The sequence below is a fragment of the Cyprinodon variegatus genome, unplaced genomic scaffold, assembly GCF_000732505.1.
Source record: "Cyprinodon variegatus isolate N-32 unplaced genomic scaffold, C_variegatus-1.0 Scaffold350, whole genome shotgun sequence".
Classification (NCBI taxonomy): Eukaryota; Metazoa; Chordata; class Actinopteri; order Cyprinodontiformes; family Cyprinodontidae; genus Cyprinodon; species Cyprinodon variegatus.
The window spans coordinates 767243-772632 of NW_015150803.1; the positions used below are offsets into that span (position 1 = coordinate 767243).

The 5390-nt window shown below is 38.0% G+C and overlaps 1 protein-coding gene across 2 annotated transcripts in view; it reads left to right on the top strand.

The window, feature by feature from the left end:
• The first annotated feature begins 1465 nt into the window (after positions 1-1465).
• LOC107091744 (transient receptor potential cation channel subfamily V member 1-like) overlaps positions 1466-5390 on the top strand; it is an 18708-nt gene continuing 14783 nt past the window's right edge. Inside the window, exon 1 of one of the 2 annotated variants that reach the window (XM_015385867.1) lies at positions 1466-1599. The gene's annotated coding sequence lies outside the window, so the exon portion shown is untranslated. Of the gene's footprint in view, positions 1600-1668; positions 2069-5390 lie in introns of those variants that run through there. The other variant, XM_015385866.1, reaches the window with a different exon arrangement.

The window sequence follows — 5390 nt, forward strand, 5'->3', positions numbered from 1 at the left end:
TTTTTTTTTAACATTGTACAGCATAGATGATAAAATAAGCAACTTTATAACAGGATATTTAAAATGTCTTTGTGCATTTATAGTGTCTTAATCCCTCAACTGGATGCACCTTCGTCTTTATTTGCCAGGTCAAATATGTTAATATGCACACCCAGCCACTGCTTAAAATCAAAGTCCAGCTTTCCTTACCTGATTTTTTTATTTTAATATCCAAGGTATTCTCAATTTTTTAGCTGTCACATATTGTTAAATTAGTATTATGATCAGGTTTAATTAGACTGTTTTTGTCTATTGAGCTGTGCATCGTCTTTCTCTTGTAAAGGCTTGGATTAGATAACTAGAAGCCATCATTTCAGTAACTTATCAACGGACTACATAGTAATACTTACCAAAAACCATTTGTTGTTAATGAGCAGCATATAAATATTTTCTTAAAGGAGCAATATGTAAAAACGACAGCTCGCAATTTCAATCAGAACAACACATAAAACATATAGGACCGTTCATTTATACGGATCCTGGATGACCAATGAGATTGATTTCAGTTCATTTTATGGTAAATGTCTTCCATATTGCTCCTTTCAATCAGAGATTACAGCATCAGGTAGCATATTCTCAGTCATTTTCTCTCAATGATGAGTCTAGAATGCAAAGCATTTTTAACCCACTTCCATAGAGAAAACGACAAAGAATAGTATATCTCCAACAAATAGGCTTAAAAGTGGTTTCTCTCGGAAAAAAAATGTGAAAGCATTCCTCTCAAAGCTGAGGGGCATTTTTTATGCAGTCCAGTGAGACAAGGATTGTTCAGACTCATACTTTGGAGAAACTCATTGTGCAGCACAGGGGAGTCAGCAGCTGTGGCCAAAATTCAGCTGCACAACTGCACCTCAAAAACAAAGGACATACCTTTGGCGACCCAAAGGTTCAGAGTTTGGACAGAGAGAACAGATAGTTGGAAGGAGGGGTGAAGGAAGTCATCTTTGTTAAAAGAAAAAAAGCCATCAGTGAGCATTGCAATTTCAGCTTTCCAAGCATCCACAATTTGGTCCTGGAAAACATTCTGAAGTGGTTGCATACACCTTACACATGTTATAATTAAAATGACCGAACATAACGGCCATATAAAACAACAAAACTCCAAAACCCCAGGAGAACAATGGATGATTTCTTGAACTGTATCTCACCTGGAATGTGCTTAGAAGATAAGGTCTGTTTGAGTAAAATCATAATGTTTTCCATATTGCTCTTTTTGCTTTCCTTTTTTTGATTTTATTCTTTACTGTTTGCTTCATTTGCAAATACTTTATTCACTCTCAGTTTTGTTGGACCCTGAGGAGAAAAGCTGCAGTGTTGCCGCAGCTAATGGGGATCCATATCAATAACCTAAACTAAACCCTTTGGTATGAGCCCTCCAACCACACACAGTCACAGGACAACAACAGTGATGCGAGCCGACGCACACACAAGGGCAGAAAACTGAAATGAAGCACAAAGAGGCGCACACAGGAAGCTCTGCAGCAACTAAGAAAAGCTTAAGATTTTTTTTTCTTCACATGTGACAGAAGACCAGTCTGAATATGCAGGAACTGTGAATTGGTAAGTGTCTCTTAAAAGTTTTACTCCTGGTTAAAAACATGAAGATATTTAATTAATTATATGTTTCAGTGTTTCCTTTTTGCACACGGGATCCTCTTCAGACAATCAAGATCATCAAATTGCAGTTTACGATAAGCAGAAGCTCTTTAACCAGGAATAAATCTACTGAAGTCATCAGGAAACCGATTTACGTTCATGTCAGACGACACGCCTGCTGTCTCTGCAGTATAAACATGTATGGTTCTTCCTAATGTGTTCTACTCCTTGGAAGGGCTAATAGTCAATACAACAGCCTTTCCTTTTAAGCACTCAGAGCCTCAGTGGACTTCTGACCACTTGCCTTCAAACTACATGAGCATCTTATGATCACACGCCCTAGTTTGAGCCGGACGGAGAACCGTTGTTTTTTTTTTACACATCAGAATATTTTTTTTATGAAGAGGGACATCAAGAGAACAAGGATTATTTTTGGTGAGTTTAGATACACATTTATTTGCATATTTGAATTCCTGCATTGGATCATCTTTAGGTTGTCTTAAAATGTAGAGAATATCTGACTGTTGCAAGGATGATAACCGTTTCTTTCTCATATGTCTATTGGTTTCCTCTGTTAATTTGAAACACAACAAAAATCCTTATTGGGCAATATATAAGACTTATTAGGAGGAGCTCATCTCACATTTCTGAGCACAAAGAATCAATAGATCCTCTAATATTACAGGAAAACATGTGGAACGTGCTCCTGTGCACACTCCAACCACAATGAAATGTTAATGGGACAAGGCTATTCCTAGTTTTATTTGTGGTTTAGTTGAATCATTCTGTTTTCCTCTATTTATGTGTTCTGTTATGTTCTGTGTTAGTGTATAATTGTCATATGATGTGGAGTCTAAATGCGTGATTTCCCATTTCTCTCAAAAAGGAGAACCAAGAGCCACGAATAATGTCTGTAGGTTCTTCCGGCTTCTTAACAAGTCTGATTTTTGTGAAAAACTGAGTTTTGGGAGATTATTTTTTACAATACTGTGTTTTTTTTTAAACAACTTTCATAAATTCTAATGTGAAAGGATTAGATTTGACTCCAAAGAAGAAAATATTTGATATATCAATGGATTCGTGTAATTGCTGCCATGGAAATCTTCTAAATAAACAGCTTTGTTGGTCACCAGGAAGGAAACATCACATGTCTGAGAATATGCCTGTGCCTTTAAGGCCAGGAGAGGCGGAACTTTGTGGTATAAACGATCACAAAACATTTAACACACTGTCCAGCATTGTTTGCTGCAACCTTCTTTAACATGTAGCTGTGCTAATAGAAGAATGTGATCAAATTGTATTGATATTTTGAATTTTATTCTTCTTGGTCATGATCAGTACATCTATAATATAGTGGCATGCCTGGTTAAGATACACAAAATAGAAAAAGTCATTTTAAATTGCTGTGGTACAATATTGCAATTAAAATATATATTTTCCTAATTTACAACCTTTAATTTTTGTACACCCAACCCTTACCCTTAAGTCTTCAGAGCTTCAGTATATTTGTAAATAATATTTGGTCAATAATGCAGCTCTAGCGTGCCTAATGAATACTTTGCATTGTAAGATTATCAAATATTAGTTCATCTTTAAATCAGTTTCCCATATCTTTCCGCTGTCATTTGATATTAAAATATGGAATTATGAAGAGACCCACACTTTTAACAACTCTTCAAAATGGGAAAGGAAAAAACAACATCCCATCAAAACAAGGCAAATGTTTGTTTATCTTCATAAATTAGGAAACAGTTCCAGGAAAACATCTTCTGTTCCTGACACACCCTTATTTACAATTCCTGCAACAATAAACAAAATTAAGAAAAAATATGGCCCTGAAAAAATTTTAAAAGTAAAAGTAATCTAAATGTATTTTGATTATAAATGTGGACGCTAAAGCAGACAAATGTAAGATGTTGTCTGCTAAGCGTGGGCACACACTGTGTGAGTTTTTGCCCCTTTTTGGGCCGATTCTCAAGTCGTGCGAAAATTATTGTATGGTATACATGGGTTAACGAGGGGCAATTAGCCTCCCGATCAGGAATCTTAAGGTCAGGAGAAAATCCAACATGTTTAATTTTCAGTCGCCTCGTGAGGTTATTATCGAATCCTGCTGCTGAAGGAGAGCTACGAGCGTCTACAATCCGATTTACCACAACTTGGCGCACTGCACATGCACAAACAAGGGTTCACCACTGCCTTCATTTACTTAGACGACTTTAACCCTGTAATGCCAAATGTGTCATATTTGATACATACGGTTTCTGAAATGTTTTGCGTCTGACACCTTTTGCATAATTTAATGGTAAAAACTTTGCTCAAAATCCTAATGTACACAATCAGATATACCTGATAACAGAGGGCAGAAGACTACACAAAAAATAATCTTGACTTATTGCATAGTAATAAATTATTAATATCAAAAATGTATTTCTGTTTTTCCTTTTTACATATTTTGTTAAAAGGCCAAATAAGGACTTCAAACCAAAAAAAAGTAATTTTCTGTTTTGTTTTATTCTTGGATCGGGCTTTAAAGGGTTAATTATTTGGTGTTTCCAAAACTATTTAGTCACTCTTTTACAGGGCAACCTGTCATTATTTTAGGCAGAGATCTGATCCACATGTAGAACACACTTCAGGATCCAGAAGAAATTTTAAAGAATGTTTACGTTAAAAGCAATTAGAAGAACTGGAGACGGAGAGAGGAAAGAAACCTTCTGGGGCCTGGGACACGTCACCTCCCTGGGAAACACAGCAAAGGTTATTTCTCTTGTAGATGAGGGAGTGAAAAGATAATAGATTTTATCTCCTACAAGTAGAAACGAGAATGTTTGCTTCAAGGAAGTGAGCAGAATCCTAGGAGGAGAAACAGGTTCCTGAACTTAGAATGTCCTTTCTCCAGGAGTAATTAAGGTTTTCTTTTTATGAGTTTTTACAGCACTAGTGGCTCATGGACAGTAGGCCTACAGGAAAGGGGGTATGAGAGAGGGGAAGAGACATGCGGGAAAGGACCACAGGCCAGATTCAAACCCAGGTTGCCCTCGTCAAGGACTGAGGCCTCTGTACATGGGTCGTGCGCGCTAACCACTGCACCACCTGAACGGCCAATTCAGGTGGTCTGAAGATGAGCGGAGGAAGTGGAGGGAGGGGTGGCGTTCAGTCTGACCAGGTACCCCGATGGAAGATCAGAGGCGTGGAGCTTGGAGTGAAGGGGAACCATAGAAATTCTCAGGAAAAGAATTACTGATGATGGGTAACACTCTATCGTTATAGTGCTGGCAGTGAGCTCCTTATAAGCTTCTCTGTTTATGAGCGTAGATGAGAAACACCTGCGCTCCTCTCCCAGACTGCAATATTTTCCTTCAGAAAACACCTGAAGGAAAATATTAAAAGGCAAATTGGTAGCCAGACTCCAGGATCCACATTTAAGAATCAGTCCAGTGCTGCTCTAAACACTGGCAAACCGGGACTGAAAAGTGAAGGGGAAGATTCTGCGGTTAGTTCAGGTTCAGTGGGAAATTTGTGTCTCTGATTTGAAAAAGGGATTAAAGGCAACAGGACTCACGTTTCCAGAAAAAACGTGTCTTGTGAACGTGAATCCAGTCGGTGTGGGTTGATTCAGTAATAGGCTTGCTCGTTGGAGGGTGGACAGGGTTTAACCAAGTCGAGGTGTTTCCTTGAGGAATGGAGGAGCTGACTGCCACTTAGATTTCCTGCGGTACTTGAACAGTTTCTTGTGGAGATGAATTCCCTGC